Source organism: Puntigrus tetrazona, chromosome 1 (genome assembly GCF_018831695.1).
Source record: "Puntigrus tetrazona isolate hp1 chromosome 1, ASM1883169v1, whole genome shotgun sequence".
In the NCBI taxonomy this organism is placed as follows: domain Eukaryota; kingdom Metazoa; phylum Chordata; class Actinopteri; order Cypriniformes; family Cyprinidae; genus Puntigrus; species Puntigrus tetrazona.
In genome coordinates, this window is record NC_056699.1 from 25,728,916 (window position 1) to 25,745,693 (window position 16,778).

Here is a 16,778-nt window from a genome sequence, read left to right on the forward strand (position 1 = left end):
TAGATGTCAGCTCTGACACAGCGCGTCTGCGGCTGCGGCCAGACGCCTCTATTGCTACAGAAACACAGGTCAACTGAATGTGCTTTTGTGGTTGAAAAACAGCAAATGCAATGAGATGATCACCATCACTTACAAAAGCCATGCTTGGATACAGACTCCAAGGAATAAGCATCAATAATCGGGACATCCAGTACCAGCACTCTCACAGGCACTTTGGTTATCTTAGTCTTAAATGTGCACACGACAACACACAACATCAAAACACGTGCACAGAAACAAAAACGCCAGGTCTGTGGTTCTTAACTGGTTTTCTGCAAGATCTGTATACTCTGTATTTTCAGTGTTGGGTATTAACTGATTGCGTAATCAGATTCCACAAATTTAATATTTGTAATTCAATTTTATTTCATTCTCAAACGTTCATAATCAGATTACAGTTACCAATAAAACCTGCACTTCATGAAATTATCATCTCACAGATGGGTCGCATACCAGCACCAGCTCAGTAATCTAATATTAGGAGGAATATGTGTGTCAGTCAGTCACACTTTTGGTGTGTATCATAATACTTAGCAATCACAGATTATAGTCTACGTTTTGGAATATATGACCCAAATATGGCCCAAATTTCACTGGAACAAGTCTGTCACTTTGTTCTGACAAATTGAGAAAAAGCATTACAACAATTGGCACCGATTATAAATTCTGTCTATCCCATAGCATCAGATCACAGTCAAATTCAGCAAATTATTATTATAGCGATGCAAGATTTCTTATTTATGTCTTGATCTTATTTCTCATCATGCCAGATAATCGAATTTCACATGAAGAAATTCTTTTAATCCAAAAAAGTTAATTATTCTTTCTTTGAATCGGTCCTCTTTAAAAAGTACAAAAAATTCGTGAGAATTCTCACAGAATCTGTTACTCGCAAGCCTTCATGCGACGCATAAATAGTATACTAGCTTGGACAACCTCTTCATATTTACTGACGTGATATCATGACGCGGCGGTACTGCCAGAATTTCCCTCTTTGGCCAGCTCTGTCAGCAATCCACCTAAAGTCAGCGAGGGTGTTTTACCCAAACACTGGCTGGTTACAATTTAGCCCATTTCAGATAATTTATTAACCATAATAAATTTGGACTGATCGCAGCTTTAACAACATATTAGTGTGCTCTCAGATTGCAGAATTAATAGTCCAAATATATTTTCTTTATTATAATAATAATCCCATTTAACTCTATAAACAATTCAGATGCAAAGTTGAGTTTGCGCGGTCTAAAAGTATGTGAGTACTGTGGTGTTTTTTTTGCAGCCTTATTTATTGTCTTTGTCTCTAATTTGTGCTTTTCGTTATTAAGCTGCAGCTTATTTTTACATTAATCTGAACAACAAAAAAAAAAATTTCCCTTTCTTTTTTGGTCACGTCAATCTACACCAGTTGAGAAGGCCTGACCTTAGCCTCTAGTATAGGTGTGTATTGAAGCACATAGTGATGTTCTTACGTAAGTGTTTGCAGATGCTCAGGGTCACCCAGTCGCTGGATGCGTAATGGATTAGTGTGGTATTCATGTTGTTGGATGTGGCGTTATGAAGGTCACAGATCAAGTCTATTGCAACAGCGGATCTCTTTCGTTCATTTGTGGATTGTTCAAAGCTTGGCGTGCGGAACTTCATATGGCGCCGTTGTTCAGGTCAATATGAGTAGTGCACAGAGTAGCGCGCTTTAGAGCTACACAGCAACATACCCGCATGCTGTAGTGCGTTTACTTCACTTTTGTTAATCAGGATAGCTTATCAAGTTGTCGTGCTTGACACAGAGCTGTTACCATTTAAAGTGAGGTATTTAGGCATTAGGTGAGGCTTTTGTAACTAAAAAGCATTACTAAAGCTGTGCCGTTCTCAATATGTAACCTCACTCGTCAGTGTCAAAATGCTTGAGATGGCCACTGGAGTTAAGGCAGGCAGGGTTTTATTAAATGCAAGCTCTCAATGAAGAAAAGTGATGTAAGATGAAAGTAGCAAAACATTTGTTATTTCATTGTCTCTTCCAATGCATTTTTCAAGATTGCAGATGACACATTTAGCATATTTTGTAAAAGATTATCTCATTGAATGCATACTTGAAACGCATATGTACATTTGTTTTCGTATTATATTACATCTGGGCTGTTGCCCATACCCGTGCCAGTAATGATTAGCACTAGTTATGGTGTTTTCAACATGTTACCATGAGAATCTTCTTGAGGCCAGTCTTGAAATCAGTCATACTAAGTCATGAAAATATTTTTGTGGATTTGGGAATGCAAGTAAAGCTTTGATTGCCTTCACGTGTTGAGCACTCCAGAAACAGCCAATAGCGGACAGTAATATTAAAGCAATTCAAACTACTCAACCTTTTCCCTCAATGTTCATGTAATTTGCCATGTATGTTACAATATACAAGCTTTTTTTATTTTTAGTAGTGCAGATTCATGACTCACACTCAGGCGTGTGTCTGAAGTAACGGCCCGAAACATCGCGGTGTGTCGATGGAGCCTTTCTGCATTCTTTCACAGCTCTTGGGCTTGAAAGCACAGTTGTGACAGGAATCAGCGAGGCACCCTCTCCTTCTCTTGCGCAGTAAACTCCAACTCGCACTACATCGACCGGAGTGAAACGCCCGTTCCCATAGGCGTCGCCACATACGGCCATGCCCAGGCAAGCGCTGGCAGGAACACTTGAAGCCAGCTTAGCACAGAAAAAATATGAAAGTCTCAGTTTTTCATCGGTATGCCAATGTTCGTCTTCACATTAACCTGTTATCATGAGCCTGACTCATTGATCGGAATATTCGATTTATATTCTGTTGCACATTGTTATTAGTAAAAATACCGGAGATGGCAAGCCTCACAGAACACAAGCCTCAGAGTGTCAAGTCGCTGTGTGCCAGATCTCACTTCCTCCTTACCTACATGTTATATCTTGTGCGAATAGCTGGCCCAAAAGTGAAAACTCTGTCATCACATTTACTCACACCTCGAAGCAGATTCAAGCCTGTTATGAATTTCTTAATGCTGTCAACACAAAAGAAATAGTTATTTTTGAAGAAAAGTAACCAGGTTCGTTTCAGGCAGTAACGATTTCCATAGTAGGAAAGCAAATATTATGAATGTCAATGATAAGCCAAAATGAAAGTTTGTTGGCTTAATTTTCTTCTTGCCGGGAAATACTCTAAAAGGTAAGTAAACAATGATTAAAATGTTTACTTAACTTTAAAGAATCCACTTTAAATCTTCACTACCTGATCTCACTTATTTTGCAAATAATCTTGCAGAAAGGGGTGAGAGAAAAGCATGGTTGTATAAGTCTGACGTGCTGACGGTTAGCAGTTTAAGATCATTTGACTGAGTTATAAGTGCATTTTGTATTAGTTCAGAATAACCCATACTAATATATATATGTATATATATATATATATATATATATAAATCCATATATATATATATATATATACTCTTATATATATTAACTATATATATATATATATGTATATATATATATATATATATGTATATATATATATGTATATATATATATATGTATATATATATATATATATATATATATATATATATATGTATAATAATAATATATAGGATAGATTAGATAGATAGATAGATGAATATGTATTCTAACTGACAATATAATAACATTATGTGCTGATTTATGATGATACGATTTGCAGATTATTTGCAGAAGTGATGATAGAGTTAATAAACAATAAAACTATTGTTAATAATCTTCGGCAGCGTCGGTCAGAACAGTTGCTACACACTGATTTCTTTGCACGGTTGGCACAACAGACTGAAATCTGCATTGTTAACAAGAATAAAAGATTGAATATGCTGGGGCTTGAGAAAAAATCAGTTATTTACTGTTTAAAAAAAAAAAAAAAAAAAAAAGAGAATTAAATCACAATAAAGCAATAGATTAACAATTATTAAATATTAACAACTTATTTGACTAAAAATGTTTTACTTTAAAATACATGATATATATATATATATATATATATATATATACATATATATATATATGCTATATATATATATATACATACATACAATCAGAAATATATTCAAATGACTTTTAACTCTTTATCCAAAATGAAAATGAGAAGCAAGAAGAATATAAAAATAGAAATGAATTTAAAAATACTAAAAATTATATTAGCATGTAAATGACATGAAATGTCATTGAGAAGAGGATGTAGTAAATGTTTCTCATATTTAATGAATCTGAAGAGCGCGTTTCACTTATGCGTGTTGTCACCTTGGAAAGTTCTGCAGGGAAAAAACTTTCACAGCATCTTCTCATTCATTTAAAATACGCAAACACTTCTTTCTTTCAGTGACGGCTTGAATGTCGCCAACTGTTAAGTAGATCACATTTCTAAATTTCCTGCTCATGAACTGTGTATTCAAAAAATGCAGTTTTCTAACAAAGTTATGGTCAATCAGCGGGTAATATTTCATAAATAGTCCATCCGTGCGTCTATACAGCTCAGACATGTGACCATACGCGTTTTCAGTTTAATCTTCATTGCCAGGGCGAAATTTGGTTGTTTTCTTCTCAAAATGAGTGTCAAACCGCAGCTCTTAAATAATATGCATTTATTGAAGACCGTTATGTTAATAGTTGCCTCCTGCTTGCCAAACATGCAACATATGAGTACAAAAGCGGTTCAGAAAGCGAAAGCTAAACCTACCGTTGTTTTCTTACCACAGAAGCAATACCCAAATTCCACCCCTCCTTCCAAGCCGCTTTCCTTTCAGTAGTCTCATCGAGCGAAAGTTGCATACGCACAAAGCTTTGGACACAAAGTGATATGAGGCAAAGCATGTGATGCTGACACACATTCAGTCCATACAGGCCTGAAATCTGGCCACCAGGGGCCACAACGCTGCAGGAGCTGCATCTGCACACACCACCCCACACATTTAGTTTAAGACATTCATCTATTGTCAAAATACAGTAAAGTACCATTTGAAACAAAGGATTTACACTCGTCCTCCTCCGCCTGCTTCAGTCGCCAGCGGATCATCTTTCATGCATGATGCTGATGTCACAGAAACTCCTGGAGCTCCAGCATGAAGCGAGCGTTTTGCTGACTCATACATGCGCTAAAGAGAGAGTGTGTGAAGAAAACAAAGAGGGGAGGAGAAACATGACAAGTGCAGAGGACTGCAGAACCCACAATTACGCCTAAACATTACGAGCGGCTCCTGCCGCATCTTTCACAACAAACTGGTATTTCCTGTCACAGTCCCCTTCTACTTCCTCAGGGCGTGAACACCTGCTGGTGCACTTTTTAGGCAAAACACAACTGCTTTTAGTTTGTGCGCTGAGCATTGGAAAACAGTTTTATTGGTTTCCTTTCATTTATCTCAAGTTTTGCCAAGTTTGAATGCTGCCATTCAAGGATATCACAGTCAATCAATGGGCCACGCTCCAAAAATACGATTAGCCTATATTTGCCACATGATTAAGTGATTCCTTTAATACGTGAGGCGTCTCAAGTATGACGGCTACAGAATTTTAATACAAACGCAAAAAAAACATCCACACACAAAGTGTCAGCACAAAACAAAACAACAAAAAAAAATTATTGTACGGTTGACAGCCTTTATATCAAAAATTCTGCCACTTGAGGCTCTAGATGGCGCAGTCTGGTAGGTGAAACTCAATCTGATACAATGCGCCTTGTTTTACGCTGCAACTCCTGATTTGTGTTATATACGGCTGTCCGTTATTTTTCAACTGTGACCCATATCTGATTCATGTGTTTACAATTGCTGCACTATCTGACATCGTGCACGCTAATAACCTTGGGTTCCACTTTTTACACTCAGCCAAGGGCGCTTGATGCTGGTGAGATGCTTTTCTTCTGTTTTTGTTGTCAGTTAACACGCTTCCACGCATTCTTAATTACATGACATTATCAAACCATAGAGCAGTACCACAGTTTTTATGACCTAGAAACACAAATGCCTCAGAAAAATCTGGATCTGCTTGTTTACATGAGTGCGCATTGGCGTTACGTATGATTTTCATCTGATTTTACTGCATCTGAATGAGGCCTGAAACTGAGATTTCCCACTAACTTTGTGATATCATTGACAGTTATCAAATGACTTACATGATGATATTTTTGCTCATGTGGATGATGAGGTCTTATCTATTAAACATATATGCATTTGTTGATTAACATTACACACTGCACGTCTAATTACAGTTAAGCCAGTCGGTGTGGTAGCCCAGGCACACATAGTCATGGCAGAATTAGGGTGGTAGCCCAGGCACAATACATGCAGCTCTCATGGCTCTTCAGAGGAACAGCAGTACATATGTCTTGGCATAAAATCTGCATGTTTCTATCTTGACTATTTCATTCTTTCAGGTGTGTGGATATGTAGCAGCAGTTTATGTTATTCTTACACTCCAGCAGCATGCATATATTGCCTTGTATTGTCCATTCCATATCTGTTTCTTTTGTCGGGAAAGTTATTTTTATATGTTAAAATGTGCAGCAGCCTGTATTGCTTACATGCTCAGAGCAACATGTTGTAGGCGTGTTAGTTCTTTCTTTCTCTGCTGCTTCAGCAGCGTAACAAACCTATTCTGCCATATGTATTTGCATGCAAATGCACCCTGTTAAATTCAGACTGAGAGAGAACCGAAGCGCATTATTATTGCAATATTATGTCCTTTGTACTGTAATGTTTTCTCGTCAGTAAATGAGACTTGCGGGAATGAAGGGGAAACCTTTCACCATTTTGGAGAGTACTTAAGAACTTTTTAAAATGGCGGAAGACGCAATTCAGATGAGACGCATTATGTTATTTTCGTATTCTTTACGCAAAAAAAAAGTACTCGTAGTGTAGCTTAAAACTGAAGTTGAGCAAATGATGTTGAATAGACTGTTTTACCAATGTTTTTACTAAGTTTTAGCCTGGGAACATTTGTCTATGGAGGTTCAGATGGCTCTCCTATTTCATAAAAATGTCTTAATATGAAGATGAATAAAGGTCTTATGGTGTTGGTAGGACATATTAGTGTGAGCTAACCCTTTAAGTATTTTCAGTTTGTAGTACACCCCTACAGGTGCATCCTCAGTATGTTCTGTAGGTTGTGCATTAAGTTTTATTACGTTTAGACATTACATTTAGGAAAAGCTTGTTCATTTGTGAAAATCAAAATTCTTTTTGGTAACTTTTCAGCAGCAAAGCCCCTAGCTGCTGTGTTTGAAACCTTTTATAGCACCGCCTAGTGTCCACAAGTTGAGTAGAAGGTGTTAAAATGAACCAAGTTTCTTGTATTTGTGATGTTAGGCTCTGGACCTTGACCAGACACGCGTTTTCACAACAACTTTGATTAGTGGTTGTCAGCTGATTGCGTTCAAGCCCCAAGAAACAAAATGCCTTTAAAAGAAGTCATAATATTTTTATTACCATAAACTGCAAAAGGCGTAACAATACAAGAAATTAATAAGGAAAATAGGAAATCGTTTTTTTAAATGCTTAATCTGCAAAGTTACAGCTTTACATGCATGAGAAACTTTGTACCAAATATTATACTGCATTTTTAAAAATGTGACTGAATGCATTATCTTTTTCATTTTCATATAACTATGTACATGTTTACCTGAGTAATAAGTCATTGAAAAATTCATTTAAGTAGCATTCTCTCTAAAAGTCATTATGATTAATGTTAGATTTTCTGCCAATCATGCTTAGTTCACTATCCTTTCCTCTCCCATCCTTCAGTCTTTCTGCACTTGCACTGTTGGAATTATAAGCGTCAGCTTCTTTTGCCAAGTGGCTCATTCCTTTTTCATAATAAGCGGCCTCATTGATAAAGAAAGGATGAAGTGTCTCTTTTCTTCATACTTCATGGTTTCCCCAGAAAATGTGAAAAACAAAGGGTCTCCTGCTTAAGCAGACAGAAGTCTCTGTCCTAGAAAAAAATCATACTTTGCGTGGATCAAAAGCATACTATTATCATACATTCACCCATTTTGTATAATACCACCCAAAAACACAAAATTTTTAAAATTGAAATCAGCATAAAGCAGTAAATCAAATACTACCATGATGAATTAGAACTTTACCATTTTAATCATTTATGTTTTTCTCCATTAAAGTAATTCAATGAGATTTTTTTCTATTACTGTAGTGATAAAGTGCATGAAACATGATGTGGACATGTCGTTACCACCATCATCTTTACAGGTTCTCTTTGTAAATACCACAAATAGCATCGCGATCGTCACCTGCAGCTGAGGATGAATGGCAGCGGTGAGAGTCCGAGTCTTTGAATCTCTGGGATAATCAACACTTTTGACAAACTTGAGGCGCTTCCACATCCCCTCGCCAGAACACCATTCCTGACAACAAGATTTGAAATAAAAACACACTCACAACAGAAAAAATAAACCGCACTTGTCTTACGGTACCTGAGTTGAATTTGTGGATCCACTCTATGGTCAAATCACACGCCTCTTTCATAATGATATAGAGATGTCAGCTCTGACAACGCCAGCGCGTGCGGCTGCGGCCCGACCTCTACAGCTACAGAAACACAGGTCAACTGAATGTGCATTTGCGGTTGAGTACACAACACAAATGCGTTGAGATGATCACCATCACTTACTAAAGCCATGCTTGGATACAGACTCCAAGTTTTATGCGTCACTAACATGGACATCCAGTACCAGCACTCTCACAGGCACTGTGGTGATCTTAGTCTTAAATGTGCACACGATAACACACAACATCAAAAGAACATGCACGGGCGCAAAAATGTATTCACTCTTGAAATGATCAACACATTTACCGCGGAACATATACAACAGCACAGGTATATGGTTTTTCACTGGATTTGCTTTAGCAACCAGATTTTACATTGTACAACTGTTTCTCACCTGCTGTCTGTCCAATTTTAGGTCAAACCTCCCACCAGAGAAGGCCTGACCTTAGCTTCTAGTATGGAGTGTATTGAAGCACACTAGTGATGTTCTTGCCTGTAAGTATTTGCAGATGTGCAGGGTCACCCAGTCGCTGGTTGTGTAATGGATGAGTGTGAGGCCCATGTTGGATGTGGTGTTATGAAGGTCACAGATCATGTCTGTTGCATCAGCGGATCCCTTCGGCCCCAGCAGATTGTTCAGTTCTTGAGCGCGCCGGACTTCATATGGGCTGCTGTCTGTAACAGGAGAACTGCAAGAGAGAGGTGATACAAGATTAACATCAATTGACATTTTCACATATATAAATATATTTATTTCCTTTTCTAAATTTTCTTAAATAGTTCACCCAAAAATGAAAATTACCCCATATTTTATTTATATCTTAGATGTATATGACTTTCTCCTTTCAGGCGAACACAGTCAGAGTTTGTTTTTTTGTTTTTTTTTATCCTTTCAATCTTGGTAACACGGATGGATAGCAGCCATTATTTTGAAGCTCTGTAAATAGTATATATCCACTAGTTAACTAACCTAGTCAGAAGTCAGCCAAGAAGCCTGTCTTAAAATCAGAAAATCTGAAATGTCTGATATCCTCGGACTGGATGGATCAAAGTCTGAAGCTAAAACAAATGGGTCTGTGACCATCAACTTATTCAGACTGTCAGATCTGAGGAAATAGGGGCAAAATCTTGCAGCGCATTCCAGGCTTTAGAGTGAGGTCATTTCTGAATTTTCATTTCTGGGTCCTAAACAGGACATGTTTTATTTATTTATCCATTATTACCGAGATTAACTCGCAAAACTCTATTTCACATTGCATCTCACCTCGGCGTGTCTCTGTTGAAGCAGCGGTTCATATCGGTGTCGATGTATCTTCTGCACTCTTTCACAGCTCTTGGGTTTGAAAGCACGGTTGTGACAGGAATCGGCCAGGCACCCTCTCCCTTCTCTTTCCGCTGTCGCTCCATCTCCTGCACCACATACACACCGGACAGCTCGTTCCCATGGGTGCACGCCACATACGCCATACGAGCCAGCGCTGGCAGGAACACTGAAGCCATCTAGTACAGAAAAATATTTTGTTTTCAGATGTCACAGCGATATTTTAATGCGTATCCGATTCAGTGTTTTAACCTTATTATAATTTTTTAGAAAGGTCACAGATCAGCAATACCACGTAAACAAGGCTTGCGCCAATTGTCCTGACGGAGGTGCTACACTTACAGTGAATTGCTCATTACTCCTACTGTCAGTCGCAGGCTCAGATTCGGTCTTGAACATGGTGCAATTAAAAAAAATAAAACTTTTTTTGCAAACTAGCCCTAGGTTTTTTCACTAAATCAGGATTAACCTAGTGCAGAATGATTCTCTGGAGATTGAATATCAATAATTATCCAAAAAAAAGTTGATCTCTGGACTCCCCGTCACAATGAGGCCAATACTTTTGAAAGGAGCAACGGCACTTTTAGTAAAATGTGTCCAACTCCTAAATAGAATTGGATATTTTCAATAAACTTGTTTAAGAGCTCGAGCTGAGGTCACAGGAAAATAAATTGTGAAGTTTGGCCACTTGGTGGACTATAAAAATTATTTTTAAAATGTACCCTTTTGGAAGCTATGGTTTAGAAAAAGTGCCTGACTAAATTTAGCCAGAATTCTCTAAAACCTGAAGGAAAACTTCCCAAAACCCGCTCAGCACATGCAACAGGTGATTTTAAACGAGCATGCAAAGTCTTGAGGCCCGTTCACACCAAGCGCGATGACTATAAAGATATAGTTTTAAAAAAAAATCTCAATAATAAAGAAGAGCAGAGCCCACACCACAGTGTATATGGCTTTCTTCTTTCAGACGAACGCATGATCAGAGTTCTGAGAAAATTTATCCTGGCTCTTCTAAGCTTGGTAATGCTTGTGGATAGCGGCCATTATATTGAAGCTCCGTAAATCGCATATACTTGTCAGCCAAGAAGCAGAAACCCGAAGCTCGGTCAGTTAGTTAGTTATCTTATGTTCAAAGATCTCACAATTTAATAATCTTCTTATATTAAGCAGTTATCATGGAGTTTACTAATGATTTGTACCATTAGCAAAATAGGATAAATAAAAAAGGAGAGCAGTTTTTGTGCATAATGAATGTTTTCTGCTACAACAGATCGATACATCTAAATATATGGAGTTCTGGAGGGAAATAGCAACACGCCCTTGAAAAACATATCTAATGATAACTTAAATACACATAAACTACTTTCTTTAGTAGACTGTTAGTATGGTTTTCATAGAACTCCAAACTGTGTGACGCACCCTGTGTCCCAGTGTGCATATATCCACCCTATCTGCCATAATATTGAAAAATCACACAGAATTCAGCATGCACACTGGTATGCAGGGCCAGTTTTTCTTTTTATAAAGTTTTGTCCGACTAGTGGGAAACAATTCCACCACGGTTTACTCGTTTGGCGAGTGTTTATCCATGTGTGTGCGCCTTTAAGAACACGTGACCATGGTAGTAGTTTAGCTCTGTTGCTAGAGGAACTTTTGATGATTTACTTCGGAGCTAAGTATCCCGCTGCCCTGTTAAATGATGTGCATTTACCGAAGACTGTTATCACAAGCCGTCTCACATTCTTCAACAACATGCATAGATAATCAGAGCAAAGGCTGCAAAAGTGCTAAGAAAACCTCCTACTGTTGTTTCTACAGTGATGTTGTCTCCTCCAACTGCTCTTCCTCTAATCCTCTTAGCGAGTGAAGTAACCTTTGGACGCACGGTGAAGTGTGAGGGGCCATGCATGGCACGAGAAACAATCATTTACCTCGTCCTTCTCCGACTGCTTCAGACACCAGCCTGAATCACTGTCTCAGCAACTCTCACTTCCACTGACTCACACATGCGTTAAAGAGACAATTTTGACAAAATGCAGCCTGATAGTCAGCTCTTATGTCTCATCGCAACGAGAATAACTATTATTATTATTATAAATGATATGAGCTGATACTCATACGCGCCTATCCTGCGCGTGAGTCTATGTAGTAGATTGCAGATATAAACATATTCAAGACGTGACATTTTGTTTTAAGATTATTATACAGTTTTTGTTGGTAAATTATGATTTTTTTTTTCTTACCTTGAATAACTTGTTTATTCTTAAACTTAGTACAACAATGATCATTTAACATATATTTTAAAGCCTTCCAAATATGTATGTTTATTTAGTTTATTAATTTTTTTCTTTGACTGGAATGTTTGGAATGCAGACAGGTAATGCAGGGAACAAACAAACAAACAAACAAATAAAAGCATATGGTTTTGAAATGACAAGATGGTAAAAATGATGTTTTTTGATTTACATGGTTGAACCATTTCAAGACATACTGCAAATGTTTTTTTCTTCTTCTCCAGCTTACATGCTCTGCTGCCCTCTTCTGGAAAGCAAACTATATTATGTGACATTAATCTGAATTCTCATACACAATTCAGCCTTTAAGTATTTCTCCAAATTCACACAACACTAGTACTTTAAATTCATATTGTAAGTAGATTCAGATGCAACACTAGTTTATGTAATGAATGTTTTCGACGCCTCCCATAATGGCTATAAACAGGTGTTGGCTCAAACTACATAAAGACGCAGTTATATACAGTTTATTATGGAGCCATTCGGTCTCTTGTTGATTGATGTCACCGTGCAACACGAGCGGCTAGTTTTCCCATCCATTTTCTCTTTAATCTCAGCAGCGGTACCACTCAATCTGGCGATTGCACTCAGTCAGTATGATTGAAGGGAGTAATTTAAACTAACCTAGAGTTGATTTAAAAACACACCAGAAATTAAAGACGTGAGATTGCAGAGAGCTCAGAATGAAATCAGGTAGTTCTTTTGAAGACTGGGTCTTCTCTCGGTGTAGCAGGAGAAAGCAATCTTTTTAAACTAGCTGTGCGCACAATGGATGTAATCAGTGATAGAAGGCAATCTCTGTTCTGAAGTGCTAGAAACATGAAGTAGGACCCTGCTGAGAGCTTCTGCAACATGGCTGTTGTGAAGACGGAGACGCTAGTGGTTATGGAGTTTGAGTTGAGACATGCCTGGGTCCTCTCATTAAACGCAGCTTTTCACTGAGAACCGCGAGGCAATTTTCTCTCTTCATTCTCTGCCATTGTGTGTTTTCGCCCTCTGGATCTCCACTGGATCTGCTTTGAAAACCAGAATGAACAAAGGACGTTTTCTAAAATCGAATTAGAAGATCAAGTGTATATGAATGAAATCAATAGCGATTTTCTTAATCCACCCATGCGTCTAGATATCGCTAGGATGCACTCCAGCTGTCGGTGTAGTGAGGATGGGGGCTGATTAGGACACCTTGACTGAAACGAGCCAAAATTGAAACACTCAATGGTTTTAATGACTGCACAGAGTCGGTTCAGCGATGGACATTGCAGTAGAGTAATGTCTTCCGATGTCTCACCCCAACGATCAATTAAAACGATGCAGCAGATAAAAAGAGTGCCGCCTGCTGCTGGCCTCACTAACACCTATTTCCTCAGCAACCTTTGTTTTCCTCAGGAGGTCTCGCTGCAGGATGATAGCTGCTGGCGGAAGTGAGAATGAAGAGGAAAACTGAGAATGTGCTTTTTTTTTTAAGTTTTGCTTTTGTAGCTTTGAATTTATTTCATAGTTTTTGAGAATAAAAGCACATCAACATGTCGATGATAGCATCTGTATATGTGACCCAGGGCCACAAAACCGGTCATAAGGGTCATATTTTAAAACATTGAATTTTCCACTGATGTCCAGTTTGTTAGGATAGGACAATAATTCGAATATGGAATCTAAAAGGGTGCGAAAAATCTAAATATTAAGAAAATTGCCATTTTGTTATATTTAGAGTAAGACATTTACAAAATATTGCATATATTTCTACTAAAATACAGTGAACTTTAATGAATGCTGTGCCTTTCACTATTAATTTGCCATCTTTTTTGGGGGGATAATTTTTTTATATTGCTTTTGCATAAGGAGGGTCATACACAGTTGCATTTGAAAATATATAAAATGAATAAATACAAAATATAAATACAGGCTACGATATGACAACCTTAAGGCAAATGAAGAAGCACATGGACCAATTTAAAATCTTGAGGGTAAGTATAATGATTTTTTTATTTTTTTTTTGTTTGGGAAGATGGTGTGCACATCATATTATAAACTCAGAGCGGCTATTTTAGTTAACTGTGCATCCCACCAAATTAAGAATTCACATTTTACGACATTCACCTGTCGATTGGTGACTCCACATCCAAAAAAAAACCCCAATACATATCCACAAACGCGCGCATTGTGCCTTTCGTCATTATTCCCCCTTGTGAAGCAGAGGAAGCAACTGTTGATCTGATTCATTAAGAGTGCTTCAATCAGAGTTTAATCCCTTTTAATTGGAAGAGCTTCTCCCAGGCGTTGACAGTGAGTGTGAAAGCTGGACTCCTCCGACAGGCGTTAGTGGAGGTTGCCAGATCTGCATAAAAGGCAGCGTCTTCCCGGAGAGAGCTCAGACACTCTGCGGAGACATCAAAGGATTAATGAAATGGTCGAAGATGAAAGGTACAAAAACCACCTGAACCCTGGGTGCGTGGTGAGATGTGTAACATGGCCTTTCTGTGGTTAGAACGCACACAGACAAACACAAGTATGGGCGTAAACTCCTAGGCACAAACACACACACACACACACACACACACTCCCACTGCTAAGGCTTAATTGTTTATCTCGGCTAATAGCTTAAAGGAATTGTTTACCCACAACTGAAAATGTACTCATCCTCAGACCATCCCAGATGTAGGTTAGTTTGTTTCTTCGTGGAAACAGATTTGGAGAAATATAGCATTACGGTCAATGGGTGCCATCAGAATGAGAGTCCACATCTCTCCAGTCCATAAATGAAAGTCTTGTGAAGAAAAAACTTCAGACTGTTGTTTTCACCTAAAAATAGCAATTATCTATTGCTTTCCCAGGAAAATGTTGTCTTGCCTAGTCAGAAATTATGTTTTTTTTCTTACAAACATGCAGCTTTTAACTTCTCTAGGCTTTACTTAATGGACTGGAGTGATGTGGATAACTTGTGGATTATTGTGATGTTTTCACCAGCTGTTTGGACTCTCATTCTGACGGCACCCATTCACTGCAGAGGATCCATTAAGTGACACAACACTACATTTCTCCAAAACTCTCTAATGAAGAAACAAACACATCCTGGATGGCCTGAGGGTTAGTACATTTAGAGCAAATGTTATATATATATATATATATATATATATATATATATATATATATATATATATATATATGTTATACCATATATATAGCATTGTATATTGTAGTGCATGTACAAATTACATTACTTACTGTATTTATCGCTTACTTTGTTTGTAGTAGGCACCTTGAGGTTGCTCCACCGGAATTTCATTGCACATGTACAATGACAATAAACTAAAGGAAAAAAACAACATAAACGTACTGAGTCATCCTCATATCTCAACTTCTGTAGCTGTATATTGTGACGTTCCCCTTTGAATTGCTATTTCAAGTTTCTTTTGTCGTGCTTTCACACACACCTTGACAGACCTGTCCTCGTGTAGAAAAGGGCCATATGAAGATTCGTCCGTGCATGTTAGTAAATAATAACAGGATGTTCGCTTTCGATGTCTTTCTGACATCCAAATAGTTTGACCATTATATTAAATTGTTGCACTGCTGTTGGACAAGATGTTCTCCTCGCGCTGAATATGAATTCGCATCGCACTAAGCTGTCAGCTCAGAGAGAAAGATGTGGAAAACGGTATGGTATGTTGTGACAACTCGTTCTCGGACGGTGAATATTGCTCATTTGAGAAGAAGTAACAGAGACCGCAAGTCAAGGCTTTTAAAATAGTTCCAGACTACTGCCACTTCACTGCCTTGCCGTTTTAAGATTGACTTCAAAGACTGTGAATTAATGTAGTGAGGCGTTACAAAGCAACTCTATTGCCAATTACAGTTTATACCAGCGAGTCACCATTGCCTGCATCCTTTCAGTCAGATTAAAATAAACCTCAAAGGACTATAAATCAGCCATTACCCATGCCGTTAAATCATTATCTGTACAAATGTAACGTTTGCTTAATAACATTTTAAATGTCATAATTTGTTCAATGAATGCTTTAGCGGTGTAAGACATATTTTGTAATTACATAATAGGCCTATTTAGCATATGCAAATATACTGTAATGAGAAGGACGTGCTCCTGAGGCCCAGCCCCCTTAAACATCTTATTTCTAATCACATTGTGTAATAACGTTTGGCCCGTTCACATTAAAATAATTATTTGCTTTAAAAGCTGCTTTAAAACAAGTGAAATAAACTTTTTGTGTGGCGATCAACAACGCTGGCAATATTTACGGTAACTTGCAATTCTTGTTTCGTACTAATATACAAAAAAGGTTCACGTCTACATGACAGAAAGAGGTTCAAATAGCCACAGTTTCATGTGGAATTATGAATTCAATAATCCAAACTGTGACTCATTTTGCACAAAAATACAGCTACTAACTGTTTTACAGCAACAAAAATGTGGTGACTGTACTTGCACGATATCATTATATTGTAGATGTTACTTTTAAAATAATTTTCCATGGGTTCTAGATGAAGCTGATTGCTCGTGGACCTTAAAGGAACAGTTCACACAAAAATAAATTAGCTGTCTTCGTTAACTAAATCTCAAGCGATTACAAACT

The 16,778-nt window shown here is 37.8% G+C and overlaps 1 pseudogene; it reads right to left on the bottom strand.

Annotated features, from left to right (window-relative positions):
- Window positions 1–7,753: 7,753 nt before the first annotated feature.
- LOC122349115 lies at window positions 7,754–11,846 on the bottom strand (annotated as a pseudogene).
- Window positions 11,847–16,778: the final 4,932 nt, after the last annotated feature.